The sequence below is a fragment of the Manis pentadactyla genome, chromosome 8 (assembly GCF_030020395.1).
Source record: "Manis pentadactyla isolate mManPen7 chromosome 8, mManPen7.hap1, whole genome shotgun sequence".
Taxonomy (NCBI): Eukaryota; Metazoa; Chordata; class Mammalia; order Pholidota; family Manidae; genus Manis; species Manis pentadactyla.
In genome coordinates, this window is record NC_080026.1 from 139,648,179 (window position 1) to 139,665,778 (window position 17,600).

A 17,600-nucleotide genomic window follows, 5' to 3' on the forward strand; every position below is an offset into this window, starting at 1 on the left:
GCCCGTGGGCAGAGTCACCCACACTGCCTGCCCCTCACCTGTCTGGTCCTGTGAGGCTGTGGTCGCACCGGCCCTGGGCCCAGGATCCCTCCTGTGAACACAGAGCAGAGCAGCTTTCTGGACCTCATCCCCAGGGCTGTGCCTTTCCCAGTGGGCAGAGCAGCAGCTCCCTCCCCACCCCTGGTGGTCTGTGCAGGCTCCCAGTGGAGCCTCCTGGCGTTACCGGGAGCACCTGTCTGTGTGCAGCATTTACACGGCCTCCTCCTCCTTCGGGAGCGTAGTGATCCTGCTATAGGCTTCTGCTGAGGAACGCCAGGGGATGGTGCCTCCCCCTGGAGGTAGTTACAGCGTGGTAAATTCCATCTGAAACAGGAAAGCTGGAAGCCTTGCTGAGTCATAGAAGCCTGTGACTGGTCGCACACACAGGCCTGCGTCTTGGGAGAGCCGGGCAGGATGAGACGCGGTGAGGACAGACAACTGTAAGTGCCGGAGACGCGGGTGCTTCTGTTCTGGACGCTGCAGGGGCTCTGCTGTTTCATTGTGGGCTGAGGTCTTTCTGCACAGGTCTGAGCTATTGAACTCGCTTCCGTATTTAGCGTGCATGCATATGCAGCTAGAAAGCTAACAGCCTGGGGGAACATGTCAGCTTAAATCTGTAGAGAATATCACAGAGCGAGGTGCTGAAACGTCTTCCCTATTCATGCTCTGTGTGCACTGGAAGGAGGGCTGGGCCCCCTTCCTTCAGGCCAGGAGGTTTCTCCTCTTAAACACGGAGTTTTTTTTATCACATCGGCAAAGCCAGAGCTTGTTTCCATGGCAGCCACGGGTGGGGAGCCAGGCTGTGACCTCACTCAGCCCGGGCGTGGTGAGCGCTGTGTGCACAGGCCCCGCCCCCAGTCCTGGCTGGGCCTCACTTCCATTTTAGCACCTGCACACCTGTGTGGCCCCAGCCTCAGCCCCTACCTGCCCTGTGCTTGGGTGGTGTTTTTCTGAAACTTAATCAAGAAGGACAATTTGCCCCTTGACCACACTTCTTAGGCCACCTCCTTCTGCTCTCGTGTTCTTAGGAAACAGCTGCTTCTTCACTGATTCCCACCACTTTTCTGTGAAAGAAGTGGTCATTCTTGCCTCCTGCCTCAGTTTCTCTGGTTGTCCAGAGAAAACCGGTGCTTGACTGGGGCCGGCATGGCTGTGGTGGAAACAACGCAAGGGGATCTGATATTGCCGTTTGCTGAGATGTGAAGAGAGGGGCTCTGAGACGCGCCAGCAGGCGCCAGATGAAACACCGGCCCCTGCCTTGCGTTCTGCAGCTGGTTCATGAGTGGGGGGGGGGGGCAGTGACAGCACAGAGAAAGCTGTTCCCATCCACAGCCGAGATCACAGTCGGGCATTTCGGAGTCTCCTTGCTAGATACACGCCTCTGAACAGATCGGTAGTGAAATGCCGCCTGGCTCCTGAGGGGGGCCGTGCGCCAGAGAGGTCAGCCCTCCGCGCATCGTGCATCCTGCGGGGAACATGTGAGCTTAAATCCGTAGAGAATATCACAGAGGAAGGTGCTGAAACTTCTTTCCTATGCATGCTCTGTGCACTGGAAGGAGGGCTGGGCCCACTCCCTTCAGGCCAGAGGCTCCCTGGGATTTGAGCAGCAGACAAACAGTATCTTGCAGATGACAGCACACCCACTCCCGGGGCTGCGGAGATGGCTGGGTGTGCGCGGCGCGCACAACTCGTATCCGTTTTCTTTTCCGCGATTGGGTGATGATTTGAGGGGCACCTGTTAAGAGTGTGTGGTGGCTGGTGTTGCTGAGCAGGCAGCCCATGGAAGGCCTGCCCTGTAAGACCCTACCCGACAGTAGGATCTCACCAGACAGCGGGGTGTGCTTGCAACGCCGGGGGCTCAGAGGGCGAGGGGCCGCCACTGCAGCCCTGCGGGCGTGGGGCCAGCTGCTGTCGGCGAGCGCCGGGGCCTGGTGGCGGGCCTGCCGGGCTGCGTGAGCTGGGAGCACCCCCGGCAGAGACCGCCTCCTGCTGCCCTCCTCGCGCCTCCGTTGGCAGGTGCGGGTGGGTGGCGATGACAGTTTTCCGTTCAGGCCGCAAACAGCCCTCTTTGGTACAGGGGTTGAAGGCCAGGACCTGCGCAGCAGGAACAGTGTGGCCCCGTGAAAATGTCACCCATCTTCCCCTGTGAATTTCACGGGCACATGTTGCCTGTCTCGGAAACACAGCCCTGCTGGTCCAGCCCCCAAGGTGAGCTTCAGGCGGGTGAATGGGCTCCAGGGCCCCAGACCAGAGGTGCTCACTGCCCACATCCAGCCCTGGCCGCCTGGGCCCGCATGCCAGCAGCAGCCTCCACTTACCGACAGGTGTGCTCCCCAGCGGGCCGCGTCCATTCCCCCTGCAGCCTTCCTGGAGGCCCTCTTGTGTGACTAGTCTCACCTGTGCCCCTAACACCTCAGGAAATTACGCCAGCACATGCCCGTGGCATCACCTTCCAGGTGGACACAGTCCGCACGGGGTGTCGCAGGAGACCCCACCAGCGAGCCGTGGACTGGGCTCAGGAAGAGCTGGCCTCAGAGGGAAGCCAGGCCCAGCCTCGGGGAGGGATGGATTCCGAGCTGGTGACTGTGTCCCACTCAGGATGAAGGGTTCCGACTCTCATCAACACCGTCTACACCCCAGCCCCCCAGACAAACCTTTAGGAGGCTCCTGGATGTTTGGAAATGAACTTAATCAGGACGAGTCAGCACCTGGACTCTTTGTTCGAAAAGGTCCACGTGTTTGAGGCTGACGTTCATCTCTGAGTGCCTCACAGACTCCCCGTGGCTGGCGGGCATGTCCTTCAGAGTTTTATTAAAAAGCAAACGTGGCTTGTACCACCTCTGCTCTCAGGGAGGAAAGAAGAGAGAACCCCAGGCCAGAAGGACCTTTGGTGGCATTTAGCAAAGGGAATAAAGAGGTGGGTGGGGTGGGCTGAGGGGCTGGTGGTAGGTATTGGGTCTTCACCCAGGGCCTCCCCCCCACTTTGTTCCGCCTCCACTGCGCGCCACACAGGCGCGACGGGACACAGGGCTGTGGGGCCCCAGCCTCCTGCACGCTCTGCACCTGCCAGACCCGGAGCGCGGCTGGGCGGCAAGGAGGCCGCGGTGGTTTCATCCACTCCAGGTCCCCACCCAGACCCGCCCCTCCGAGCAGCTCTCCGTTTGTAGGTGCTTCTCAGCTGCTCCGTTGCCTCTCAGATTCTGCAGATCATTCCTTGCCACGTGTGACCCGTGGACTGAGCCGCGAGGTCCTTGGCACACACAGAGGCCTAATTGCTCCAGCACCATTTGTTCAAAAGGTCATCTTTTCTCCAATGAATTTTCTTGGGCCCCTTGTTAAATATCAACTGAGCGGATAATACATGTTCTATTTTCTATTCTGCTCCATTGATCTGTATCCTTACCCCAATACCAGACTGTCTTGATTACTGTAGATTCTTTGTAAGCTGAAAGTCAGGCAGTGATTTCCAGCTCCATCTTGATTATTATCTTAAATTGCTTTTTCCGTTATCTATTTTAGAAACAGCTTGTCAGTTTCTACAAAAAAAAGGCCAATCAGGATTTTAATTGGGATTGCATTTAATCTATGTTTCAATTTGCAGAAAATTAACATCCTAACTACTGAGTTTCATGATCCATGAACACGGTATATCTCTCCGTTTGTTTAGGTCGTTTCTCTCATGGATTTCTTGTGGCTCTAAGTGTACAAATATTGTAAATACTTTGTTAGATTTAGTCCTAGGTATTTCATATTATTTTGGTGTATTGTAAAATTGTAAAAACTGTTTTGAAACAGAGTAATTTGTTGCTAGTACATGGAAATATAACTGATAAATATAATTGATTTTTCACTTTTGACCTTTTATTCTGTTAACTTGCTACCCTTACTTCCGTGTTCTAGACAGATTCTTTGGGATTTTCTATATAGAAGATCAAGTCACATGTGAATAAGAATGATTTATCTATTTCCATTTGGTATGTCTTTTACTTCTTTTTCTTGTTCAGTATTGAGTAGAAGTAGGGAGAATAGGTGTTCTGCATTGTTCCCCTATCTTAGGGGAAAAGCACTTTCACTGTTAAGTGTGACATCAGCTACAAAGGTTTTTGTTTTTGTTTTTGTAGATGCCCCTCATCAGGTTGGGGAGCTTCCTTTCATTCCTAGAGTTTTTATTTCTGTCAGAAGACTTTGCTGCATCTTTTGAGACAATTGTGTTTGTTCTTTTCACTATATAATACAGTGAATTAAATGGACTCATTTTTAAAAATATTAAACCAGTTTTGCATTCCTTATGTATTCCCCATTTGATCGCATTCTGTTGTCCTTTCTGTGTATTGCTGAATAGAGTGGCTGGCTTTGTTAGGTCCTTTGCATCCATCTTAATGAGGGCTATTCTTTTCTTGTAATATCATTGTCTAGTTTTGGTATCAGAATAATGTCAGTCTTGTGAAGAACTGGCAAGTGTTCACCTCTCCTCTGTGCTTCTGGAGGGGTTAATGTAGGTGTGTTGTCAGCTGTGCCCTGTGGGCCCCGTAGAATTCAGCAGTGCGCGCGTCTGTGCCTAGGATTTTCTTTCTTGGAAGGTTTTTGCCGCCAGTTCAATTTCTTTAATGGATGAAAGGCTACTCAAGTTATGAGGGAGCTTTATTAGTGTGTATCTTTCAAGGAATTTGACCATTTCTCTTATGTTATCTGTCTGTAGGATATTTAGTGATTTCCCTCCATGATTCCTGATACTGGTAATAGGTCTTTTCTTTTTTTTTTCCTAATCAATCTTTCCATAGGTTTCTCAATATTATTGGTATGTTCAAAGCACCATTTTTTAGTTTCATTGATTTCTCTTACTGGTTTTGTTTTCAAATTTATTGATTTCTACTAACATCTTTCCTATTTCTATGCTGCCTACTTTGCATTTACTTCTTCTCTGTCCTGTGTTTTAAGATGGGAGCTTAGGCTGTGATTAGGTCGTGACTGGAGGCCTTGTTTGCCAGTGCAAGTATTTATTATCATAAGTTTTCCTCCCCATACCACTTTAGTTGTGTCCCACAAATTCTGGTATACTGTGCTTTTATTTTCATTGAGTTTAAAATAGTTTTCTAATTTCCTTATAATCTCTTCTTTTACCTGTGGGTTATTTAGAAGTGCTTTTTAAATTTCCAAATATTTAATTTTTTTATATCTACTATATATTTCTAGTTTAATTTTTTTTTTTGCCAGAGAACATACTTAGAATCATTTCAGTTCTTTTAACTTTGATAAGATTTATTTTTTTGCATAGCATGTGATCTGTCTTGATGGATGTTTTATGTGCACTTGAAAATACTATCCATTCTGCTGCTAGTGGGTGATGTATCCTACAAACGTTCACTGTGTCAAATTGGTTGGTAGTAACGGAAATCTTTTATATACTTAACCAATTTTTGCACACTTATTTTATCTCTTGAAGAGGTGAGTTTTGAAGTCTCCAGTTATAATTGTGAATATTCCTTTTTCTGTTTGCATTTCTATTGGTTTTATGTATTTTTGAAGCTCTGTTGTTTGATGCATGAATATTTAGGATTGCTACATCTTCTTGATACATAGGCTTCTTTATCATTATGTAATGTCCCTCTTAATCCTTAGTAATGTTTCTTGCTCTGAAATCTGCATGTTTTAACATTAATACAATTACTTCAGCTTACTTTTAACTGGAGTTTGCTTGATATAACTTCTGTTACTTTACCTTTAACTGACCTATGCCTTTATATTTAGAGACTTTCTTGTAGATTATGTAAAGTTGGTATTTGTCTTTTCAAAAAATCTTATCTGAAAATGTCTACCTTAAATTGTGTGTTCAGTCCATTTGCATTTAATATTTAGTGACATGGTTGGATTTAAATCTAGTTTTCTGCTCTTGATTTTCTGTGTGTATGACCTCTTCGTTATTTCCCTTTTCTTGCCTCCTTTGGGATTAAGTGATTTTCATGGTCCTAGTTTACCTCCGCTGTTGGCTTCTTCATTACACTTCTTTTTTAATGTCTGGTGCTTGTTTTAGGGGTTTCAATATCATCTTTAGCTTATCACAGTCCTTGATATTATGCTAATTCATATATAATTAATGACCTTCTCTTTCCCTTGCCCTTTCTCATTTCTTCCCATTATTTTCAGATATTTTACTTCTATACATGTTGTACAGTGCAAGGCATTGTTACTAGGTTTGCTTTGAAGAATGTTATATTTTAAAGGGATTGAAAATAAGATGGGTCTTTCACATATACACCCTCATTTTTAGCATTTTGGCTATTTTTAGTTTCTCTCTGTAGACCAGTGTCCCACCTGGTAACATCCCTGCTGCCTCAAGAACGTCCTTTACTGTTTTTTTGTGCTGCAGATCTGCTGGTGATAAATCCTCTCAACTTCTGTTTTTCTGAAAGAGTTTATTTCTCCTTCACATTTAAATCTTTTTTAGGTAGCAACTTTATTAATATGTCAGTCACCCACCTAAAGTGTGAATTCACAAGGTTTTAGTATATTCACAGAGCTATGCAACTGTCACTACAAATTTAGAACATTTCTGTCACGGCAACAAGAAACCCTATACCTTTAGCAGCCACTCCCCACCCCCCTTGTCCCCAGCCCACCGCAGCCATGAATCTACTTTCTCTCTCCACGTAGCTGCGTATTCTGGACCCTTCATGTAAATGGAATCATACAGAATTGACCTTCCTTCCCTTAGCGTCACATCTTCAAGGGACATCATGTTGGATCACGGGCCAGAGCTTCAGTCCTTTTATTGCCGAATAATTGCCCACCATGTGGCTCTGCCATGTTTTTATTCATCCATGTGTCAGCTCATCAGGTTGTCTCCACTTTTTGGCTGTTGTAAGTAATGCTGCCTTGGACTTTGTGTGGACATTTTCTTTTTTTTTCTCTTGGGTATATATATATATATACCTAGGGGTGGCGCTGCCAGGTCACAGGGTAACCATGTCGAACCGAGGAATGGCTGGCTGTTTTCCAAGGCAGCTGCAGCGCCGTACATGCCCACCATGAGTGCACACGGGCTCCAACTTACCTACATTTTCACTTATCATTTTCTGTTTTTTAAAAAAAAATTATTAAACATTTTTGTAGTAGCCATTCTAATGGGTATGAGGTGGTAACGCCTTCATCTTTGAAGTCATTTTTGCTGAGCCTGGAATTCTGGCCCGACCGGCTTCCCATGCTTGTTGTGACCCTCCAGCGCCATGCACTCCGGCCACCCCTCCTCACCCCCAGCCTGCACCCGTCCGAGGGACGTGCCGCCCACCCACCCCGGCTCCTGTCCTGGCTTCTCTTTCCCTTGGTGTTCGTTAGTTTGGCTATGTTATGTCTGGGTGTTTTCTCGTTTGAAGATCCCTAAACTCCTTGAATCTGTGGTTTGTTGTGTTTCATTCATTTTGAACCATTCTGTCATTTTTTTTCTTCATGCATCCCTTCTCCCCACTCTCTCTCTCTCCTCGGGGACTCCACTTGCCCCTGTGTTAGGCAGCTCGGTATTGCTGACACTAAAATTCTGCTCTCTTTTCTTTCTTTCTTGGATTCATATTGGCTAATTTCTATTGACCTGTTTTCACAATCACTGAGTCTTTCCTGAGCTGTGTCATCTCCTCTGATGAGACAAGCGGTTCTTCACCTCTGACACCACGTTTGTCATTTCTGATGTCCCCTTTTGAGCCTTTGTGTGGCCCCTGTGCCTCCGCTCCAGGGCTCCATCTCTTCCTCTGTGAGGCGCACCTTTCCCACCGGGCCCTTAAGCATGTTGGCCATAGTGGCCTCACCGCTCTGTCCGGTAGACACGGCTCAGCATCTCTGGATCTAGTTCATTCAGTTGCTTTCTTTGCTGACAGTGGGCAGTTTTCCATGCTTTTTTCTGTCTCAAATTTTTCATTGCATGTCAGACTCTGTAGAAGAGCAGTAGAGGCCGAGGAAAACAACATTCCCGCGCAAAAGTGAGCACACCTCTTCTCATGTTGGTGTGTGAGTCTGCATCGATCCCGGCGGTGGCTGAACTGGGTTGGGGCTTTGCTGTTTCTGTCGCCACCCCAGTCCCCCACGGGTTCTGGTTCCCCCAGAGGTGGGCTGCCAATATGCTGTGCTCAGTGAGCCTGGGATCCTGCAGCGTTTGTTGGGTTCCTGCCCCCTCCCAGCGCACCTGCACCCAGAAGTCTCCTTCTGCGCCCCAGCCCCTCACCCATAATAGACCATTGCTGCTGGTTATTCAGTGTGAGACCTGTTTTGGGGACAGGGGTCTCAATCCTTCCAGTCCAGCTCTGAATTAGACAAGGCGTTTGTGCCTGCACTTGGGGGCTGGCCCCCGGAGTACCCGCCTGCTCCTCCGCGGCAACTCTGCCCTGTCCCAGTGGATGCTGAGCCTGGTGGCCTCCCTCCTCCTGCAGGCAGGCCTCTGGGCTTGTGCTCTCACCGGGAGGCAGGGCTCTTTCCCCAGCTCCTGCGGCGGGAATGGGGAGGGCCTGGGCTCCCGGGTTTCACGCTGATCCCCACCCGACCGTGCCCCCGGTTCTGCTGCAGGCCGACCAGCTCATGTGCCTGCCTGCCCCACACTGATCACCATCTGGAGTGTGGCCCCCTTGTTTAGTGGCCTCAGGACCTCAGCTCATTAATGGGCTCAGGACAGACATGATTTTGTAGATTATGTGAATCTTTTCTCATTTTCTGAATGGGAGGGACATTCCCTTATGATTTCTACGTCTTACGCAGAAGAGATTTCCTCATGATTGTGAAATCACTCTTTTCCCCTTGTTAGTAAATGACCTCATTAGTTACCCACAGACCCTGAGAGCCCTTCGTGTTTTATTAGTAATTTCACAATCTCCTAATATAGTAAAGGCATTAACTTTTTTATTGTATTTACTGCAAATATTGTTTCGAATTATTTCTAGCTCCTTAATTGCATGACATTTGGAATAAAGAGACGTGATATTTTATTTAATGTGTTGGATCTATTGATTTTTTTCCTTTCATCTTCTTTGAGCCTAGAAAGGCCTCTCTCTCCAGAGGTTTAAGAAATGCTCATTTTTCTTTCCCCTGCTAGTTTTAATGCTTTGATTTCTCACCCTTAATTCTCTTAATCCATTTAGAACTTTATGTCAGAAAGGCAGTATTCCCAATGTTTATGAGTAATATTCTGCTCCTTACCATTGGCTATAATGTTTTCTAGTCTTGCATGTAATATAGCATCCGATTCTGAACTGTGGACTCTTTCTCCATCATCTAGCCATCCACGTGATTGGGTCTTTTTCTGTTTAGCAACATTACATGATTTAGACTAGTGAAACTATTTTTCCATTAAAGTAAACTTGCCACCTTTCTCCAAACCCATTTCTGGGCACCTCAGTCCAAGCATCTCAGAGGGTGACAGAGCAGGTCCATTTTCTGCTGCCACCCTAACCACTGGGCCTTAGGGACTGAGGTTTAACCACAGGCCACCAAGTCACCGCGCCAGCCCAGCTGCCCATCAGAGGCTGGCGTTCTGGCCGTCCGGCCCACCGAGTCCTGCATCCAGTGGGGCAGGAGCCTGTGGCCCGGGAAGGCGCAGGAGGAGGTGGCCCCCTCCCCAGGGCCCGGCCCAGCCCGCCACCTGCCCCCGCACCTGTGGCCCCGTAGGGACACCCCACTGGGTGGCTGAGGCCTGCACCGCTGGTTCACAGGTGGGCACTCCCGTGGGGCAGGCCCCTCCCCAGAGCTGTTTCCCGTGTTATGCTGTCATCTCTGCCCATTTTCTGTCACTGACAAAATGCATGGCCACAGATCCCGCGGTGGACGATGACCCCAGCTGGTTGTCCTGTCTCTCCAGCAGGATGCCGGGCAGGCGAGAATCAGAGCAGGGCAGGCCATCCCCTCTGGAGGCTGCTGTGTTTCCTTGGTCTCTGGGTGGTCAGGGAATGGCGCTCCTTGTGGCTGGGTGACTGCCCGCCTTCCCGGTGTCCTCGCGTCGTGCGGCCTGAAGGCTGTCTGATCGCCAGGCTCTGCTCCTCCCGGCCGGGGCTGCCTTCCTCCCCCTCTGGGCGGGCCGGGTCCTTCTCAGCTGGAAAGCCTGTCTTGCTGGACTCATGCAGTTAGACTGGACCACAGGGACGGTCAGGGTCCTGTCCCCATCCCAGGGCCCTCAGTCTGTCACGTTTGCAGAATCCCTTTTGTCATGTGACGTGATGTAGTCGTGGATTCCGGATCAGGATGCGACAGTACCAGGCACTTCATGTCTGCCCACCACGCTGCGTGTCCCTGGCGTGACCCCTGGCCCTCTTCCCCAAGCCAGCACAGCTTGCCCCACTGGACGGAGCAAGCCTATTTCTAAGACATCTTCTATTTTAAAAACATGCTCTAATTAAATTGTTTCCAGGATAAAATGACAGAGAGCTGAAAGTTTCAGATTTGCAGTAACAATGTTAACTTTCCACAAAAATCTCACTAAGAAAAGCACTTTATAAGTATTTTTAACTGATGGATATGCAATAGATATTGGTTAATCAAGATAGACAGAATCAAACTGAATGGGATAAATTCTGAAAAGGGGAGCCATGCTAAGGGCAGGAAGTTCCAGGACCTTCCAAGCAAACAGCAGGTCACTTACAGCAGCCGGCAGGAGACACTCCCACTTGCTGAGCTCTCACAGGGGCAGCTCATCTTCCCAGCGCTGTCCCCACCTCGCTGTCCCCACCTCACTGTCCCTGCCGGGATGCGGTTCCCAGGAGTGGGCTCCAAGAGCCAGTAGCAGGCTCCGCATATCAACTGGGTGCCTTTAGGTGTTTCCTGAGCAGCTTTCCTGTTTCCCTACAGAGCCATTTCCCGAGTGAAGCCCTTGCCGATTCAGGGCAGAGCCACCCTGCATCCACACCGACACAGCCAGAGCTCAGGGCTGGGATCAGCCCACCCCGCCTTTTGCTGATGTCCTCTGGCCCTTCCCCAGTTCCCGCCTTCAGTCACCCCCAGCGCGCTATAAACGAGCCCCTCTCAAGTAGACACCTACACTGTTTCTTTCCACTCCTGACAGAACACGCATTACCAACCTTACAGCATTTCCCCTAAATTATGTGTGCAGCACACCACTTCTGAAACGTCTTCCATGAACAAAGGGCCTCTGAATTCCACTTCAGGCCATGGTGCAGTGAGGCCGAGCGCAGAGCTGGACAGGAGCCCCAGACAGAAGTGGCTAGCAAGGCATGGGGCCAGGACCAGGGTGAGGGCTGCACAGAAGGGACCCTGGGGGTCTGAGCAAGGCTTCAGTGGGGCCCTGGCTGTGGACCACGAGGCTGGCAAGGTCACCAGCTGCAGGATGTGATTGCTGCCCAGCCACGGGGGCACAGCAGCCTGGCTGCACAGAGTGGAGAGGCCTCATGGCCTGCTATTGCGTAACCATGGTGCCATCCTGAGTCACGGCAGCTGCTCGTCCCATGTGAGGCGCCTGCTCAGCTCTTCTGCCCGTTTCCCACTGGGTGGTTTATAGTTCTGACATGTCTGGACACAGTCCTCATGAGATGTGTGTCCAGACGGCCTCCCTGGCCCCATGGCTGGCCTTTACTTCCCTTGTCCTTTGACCAGTGACAGTTCCATGAAGTCCAGTCAGCCACACACCCCTGGCAGGTCATATTTTCTGTGTCCATTTCCAAGGCCATGAGGATCCTCTAGGCTCCCTTTAGAGGACTGCATTTCACATTTATAAATGCAACCACTGGGAAATGGTTTTCTGCCTGTGCTGTGAGGCGGGAGGCAAGGTATTTCTCCTGTGGACGTCCGGGTAACTCAGCTCCGTTAGTGGGAAAGCATCCCCCTCGTGCACCGTGTGTCCCTATATCACAAATCAGGTGAGGACACGCTGCCGCTGAGCATCGGCGTGGTGCGCGGACTGCGCTCGGCCTTGTCCTCATTCCCCGTCTTCAGTTGAGAGCCCCCCAGGGCCTGGCAGCTGGCCGTGCAGGTTCCCCTGCCCCCAGGCCACCCTGCTGGCTCTTGGCCCTGTGTTCCCACCCCCTGTTCAGGACCGGCCGCTGGGATCAGCAAGCCTCCTGCTTTTGTTCCTGGTTTTGGTGAGCTGACTGCAAGCTTCCCAGGGGCCCCAATGGGCAGGGCGGCCTCTCCTGGCGTGCAGGGAGCAGCACAGAGACAAGAACACACGGGCAGACTCGCTCCTCAGTGTCACATGCTCACGACGTGCTGCTGTAACCGCACCCCCACCCCCACCCAGACCTTCGTTCAACTTGCAGGAGACCTGGAAGGATCGCTGTGATTTGGGGGGACAAGAAGGCTGCCTTTGTCCGCCTGTCTGTCCACCTCTCTACTATCATTTGTCTGTCCGTCCCTCTGTCAGCTGTCTACCCAGCCATCTGTCATCTATCTGGTCACTCATTTAGAGTGACTGTGTTTTATGCATTTCCACCAGGAGGATGAGAAGAAACGGCCTGAACCTCCCTAGTCCCTGCGGCTCTTCCTCTGAGTTAGGTCTGCCCTGCTCGGGTCCCTGTGGTCTTGGCCTCGGCTGAGTCCCATTCTCAGCGAAGGCGTCCTGAGGGGTCCTGAGCTGAGCGGCAACCCCAGACCACAGCCACCATCCTCGGGGGGGGCACACCCCAAATGTCGTGCTTTGAGCCCCGCATCAGGATTTAGAGCCAGAGAAGCTGTGAATGAATACAAAGGTGGAGTTTTTGTAAAGCATTTAATTTAAAATCTTTCTATATGGAGGCAATGAATGTAATAAGCCAGTGTGACAAGAACCAGATGCCACCTATGCTGAGGTGCCATCCCCTGGCCTGGGTTTCAGGGGTAAGCCTGGCTCAGGGGCAGTGCCCCCAGGTTCTGACGACAAGGCGGAGCCGAAGCTCCTGGGTGACTGAGCATTGCAGGTCGGCCCTCGGGCCCACCAGGTCCCCCAGGAGTGGCCATTCCTTGCAAACAAGGACCCCCACATCACAGAGGCCAGTTCTGCCAGTCACGCGGACTCCCAGCTCCAGGAGGGGGCTCAGGAGAGCTCACCCAGGATCCCTCTCTAGCTCCTTGCAGCCCTGACCCCTGTTCAGGGGCCTGGCCTTCCCCTTGTGGGTAGCCGGCCGGGGCTTCTGGAGTCTCTGGGCACCCTTTCTGGGGCTGTCCAGGGTTGCCCCGAGGGTGGCATAAAAACACAGCAGCTGGGGACGTGCCTCCTGCCGGGTCCCGCTGCCCAGCCCCAGGGCAGTCCTCTGCCCAGAAGGGACCAGGGCAGGCAGCGGGTTTTCCTTCTGCCCGCGGTGCCTGTATTGTGGGCCGTGACGTAAGACACTCACCCTGAAGGCCAGTTACTTAGGCCCTGCGGTGGTCCCCGAGCAGTGAGGCGTGTGCCCGGGGTCGGCTCTCATCAGGCCCTCCAGAAACCAGAAATGATCGCCAGCCCCAGAAATGCTGTCCGAAAACTGACCTGGTTGAGGCGCCACTTCCCGCCTGCTCCCGGCGGGACGCCTCCTGGCGCTTCATCCCCGGAGGGGCCGCCGGGGCGTGAACACAGGAGAAGGTGAAGCCTTTACTTAACCAGCAGCCCCCTGGCCCAGCCTATCTAGAGATGTGTTTCTAACACAATTTTACTTTTTATATTTAACAATTTATCAGAATTTGTAATATAGTTGTGCTATTTGAACCAGTTCTATAGCCGTAATTGCAATGATAACTCAATCTAGAGACAGTTTTATAACCCCAGTCCTAAAGTCACAGTGCCACACAATTAAATTTCCATTTATATACATTTTATTATGTGTAAAGATGTGACAGGATGATCGATTAAGGGCCTTCAAGAAAAACAGTAATTCCGCATTGGGGGATACGTATCACCTCATTCCGTGGGTTGGTAGAATTTCAAAAAGAAGGAATAATGTAAAACTTCTTGAAGAGGTTGCTGACATATTTTTAAAATAGATGACAGTGGGTTTCAAATCTGTCTTATTTTAGGTGATTCTGCACTCCGCGTCAGGTTCGCTAAGTCTTTCTCCTGCAGTGTGTCATTCTGATGTCGATACCACCCCGTGTGTTCCTTGCTGCAGATGTATTTTAACCTCCAGATCATTGGCTTAGATCTTCTGAAAGGTTTCCGTGTCTCCTCCTAACGCGCCCTGCTTCCTCCGCCTCCCTGACCGCATCCATCTCACCGACACCAGCTGCTTTATCGCCTCCTCTGTAGTTCTGGGTCTGCATCACGCTTTATTCCCATTGATTGTTTTTTTTTTTTTCCTCCTCATTATGAGCCCCGTTTCCCTACTTTGCATGCCTGGTAAATTTTTTTCCTACTTTTATCAAGAAACAATTGACAGCCTGGTGATTTCTGATTGGATGCCAGAGACTATGAATTTTACGGTGTTGGGGCTAATTTTCTCCCATTCCTTTCAACACCGCTGAGCTCCGTTCTGGGGCACAGCTGAGTCATTTGGAAAGAGTTTGAAGGTTGAGGCTTCTGTTAAAGCTTAGACAGACACAGGGCTGCTGGGGTCTAGGCTGCCGGCGCCCCGAGCAGTGCCCTTCCGAGCGCCCTCCCTGATCCTGAGACTTGCAAGCTCGGCTTTCACCGGCTGGGAGAACCTGGCAGCAGTGGGCCGCCTGCCGCGGGGAGGCCAGGTTGGGCCAGAGGCAGGGCTGCACGCCTGGGGGCCGCACTCCGTCTGGGCTCTGGTTTCCTCATCTGAAGAACCAGGGGTTTGGCTGGCGTCCCCAAGATCCTTTCCTGTGCTGGAAATCTGGTTGCTACATGGCTTCAGTTTTAGACCATGATGGGTCAGGTGACTGGCTCAGCAGAAGCAAAGCTGTGCATAAACCTGGAATCCTTTTGGCCAGAATTTTAGTTCTGTTGGTGTCAAAATGCTCCCACCTGGAAACACTTACAGTCCTTTAAAAGTCATAGCTGCTGCCAATTCTTGCATCTCAAAAGGGACATCTCGGTATTAATGTGACCTAAGCCTTCCTTCCTGGACTAAATCAGGCACTCGGAACCACACAGTGGCTTATACAGAATCTGTCTTCCCCCAGGACGGCCCTTCAGGCAAGTCCTGGAGGTGGTGGCCCTGTCCTCAAACGGGGATGGCTACTAATCACTGAACGTAAGTCCCCCTTCTATCCTGAGAAGCGAGCTGGCAGATTTTAAATCGCACTGTGATTTAAATGAAATACTGGAAAAATAAGTGTAAGAGTTTCTTTGATCAGGAAGTTGCAGCAGGACTTCTGCCTCCAGGAGGGTGGGGTGGACACACTTTCCCCTGAAACTCCCATTCATGTAATAAAACCGGATGTCGGATCCGAAACAAACACAGGAAGGCTCCAACAGGTGGGCGAGGAAAGCAGGCTGGCAGGGGACCCCGAGACGTCAGAGGACACGGCAGCAAGCGAGCGGGCTTTGGTCTGAACTCACACATCCCAGAGATGGAGCTGAAGAAGCTGGCGGCTCAGGAACCGCACAGGTACAGACGGAAGCAGCCCTCAGAAAAGCCCGCGCTCTTCAGCCATGGGCAGAGGATGCATGCGAGGCACATGAGCAGGGGAGGAGCCGTGTCACTAGCCACAGGGAAGCTTCACGGAACACCACGAGATATGTGCCTATCAAAGCGGCGAAAACACAAAATAGCGACAGCACCAAACGCTGGCACGGACGCAGAGAAGCGACCCCTCAGCATTAGCACAGCCTTCCTGAAAGCAGTCTGACAGTTTCTTAAATAACGAAACACTCAACTACAGTTTGACCCAGAAATTTCACTTCTAGGCATTCATATCAGAGAAACAAAAACTTACATTGACACAACAACCTGTCCATGAATGTTTATAACTGTGTTATTCATAATAGCCAAAAACTAGAAGCCACCCAGATGTCTTTTTGGGGATGGCCATTAAACAGCTGTGGTGTCTGTGCTGCAGAGTGAGCATGAGGATCCATGGTTGCCAGGGGCAAGGAGGGGATGGCAGTGGGGCGTGGGGGGATACAGGGCACCGGGGGTCCCCGTGGAGCAGTTTGGACGTCAGCGTCCTGGGGGTGGTTCTGTGCTCCTCCAGGCACTCCCAGGGCAGGTGCAGAACCACCCGACCCCTTCACACACCTGCCTGTGAAGTGACAATGGTCACAAGTGCTTATGGAAAAGTAAGTCATGCCGCTTCGGGGAGGCCTGGTTTTCATGCATCACAGGCGAGCCAGGGTGCCAGCCTCCAGTCGCAGGACCCGCCTCTCAATAAAAAGGGGGATGTGCCAGATTCAATGCGGTGGACAAGGAACAAGGACTCAGGGTCACTGAGCTGAAGGCCTGCCGGAAAAGTCCCACTTTGACAGGGGCTGTGTGTGGCCTCCCCGGGCCTACCACTGACCCTAAAAGCTGCCTGCTGAACAGCCTGCCCTCCTTGGGGTCAGTGCAGGCACAGCTGCCCCAGGTCCCAAGGGGCTGGCTCATGCAGGGGGAGGACAGGGGCCACCACCCTGGTTCCTAAGAGCTGCGGGCTCCGGTTCCCGTTCCAAAATCAGGACAGGAGAAAACGTGTGGGTCGCTCAGGGCGCATAAATGGGCAGGTGCATGAACCTGACCTCCATGCCAGCTCTCCAGGGTCCAGTCCAGTAGGCTGGGTGCTCTGTGCCCCGTGGCTGCTCCTGTCTCCAGCCGTCCCCACAAAGCGTGCACATTGTGACCCAGTGTTGAATGGCAGACCCAACCTTTGGGGACGGCCCAGCGTGCTTGTCTCAGAGGCAGGCCAGGGCTGTTCCCAAGGTTGATGATGAGAGCCAGCCAGCCCACACTCCTTCCATCCCTCGCCCAAGCCCCCTGCCTCCCCTGCAGACCCTACAGGCATCCAGACCCCATGCGCTGCTCCCTGGAGCCCACCACCCTTGAAGTGGCCCTGCCATCATCTGCCTCCTCAGTGACACAGGTTTACCAGTGACTGAGACCCATGGGGCACATTACTGACCACAGGGCTTTGTCTTGTTCTCCAAACCCTCCGGATGTAAAGCAGCTCCCACAGGGAGGTCGGAAGGAAGCTCTTCTGCTCAGGTTTATTACCTCCTCAGGGACCCCAAAGCAAAGGTGGGCAGACCGTGCTCTGGATCTGTTAATTGAACGACACCCACGGACGCATGCGAGGTGCAGACCCACCTCAGTTGGCACTGGGTTTGCTGGAAAAGGACTTGAGCGCAATCTTGTCCCTTCTCCCATGCATCCGGGGCTCCTGAGTAGGTTCATGGCACTTAGATCTGAGATGGGGTCTGGCTCGGTGCAGCAAATACCGAAGCTGCCTGCACGGCCATGCAGATTGCTTCCGTCAACAGCACAATGTAAAGGCGCTTAAATGAGTCTCAGAGCTGCCTGCTTCCTGGTCCCTGCCCCACCTAGGCCCCTCCCTCGATGGAAACCTACCACTGGACATCAATGAGCCCATCCAAAAAGTAACTGTCAGATGCCACGAACTAGCCGGTGAGCTGGGCTGTGGGGCCAGCGTATGTTAGCATCCAGGACCCTTGAAACAATTCTCCTAAAGCCGTTGCATCCATTTCCAAGAGCAGCAGTGGGTAGAAGACAGCCCTCCCGTCGGCCATGTTTTAT

The 17,600-nt window shown here is 51.4% G+C and overlaps 1 protein-coding gene across 31 annotated transcripts in view; it reads left to right on the forward strand.

Annotated features, from left to right (window-relative positions):
* Window positions 1-17,600, forward strand: part of JAKMIP3 (Janus kinase and microtubule interacting protein 3) — a 100,212-nt gene that overhangs the window by 27,102 nt on the left and 55,510 nt on the right. Inside the window, exon 2 of one of the 31 annotated variants that reach the window (XM_057506497.1) lies at window positions 373-479. The exons of the other annotated variants lie outside the window; for them this stretch is intronic. The gene's annotated coding sequence lies outside the window, so the exon portion shown is untranslated. The remainder of the gene's footprint in view (window positions 1-372; window positions 480-17,600) is intronic. 31 annotated transcript variants of the gene reach the window in all.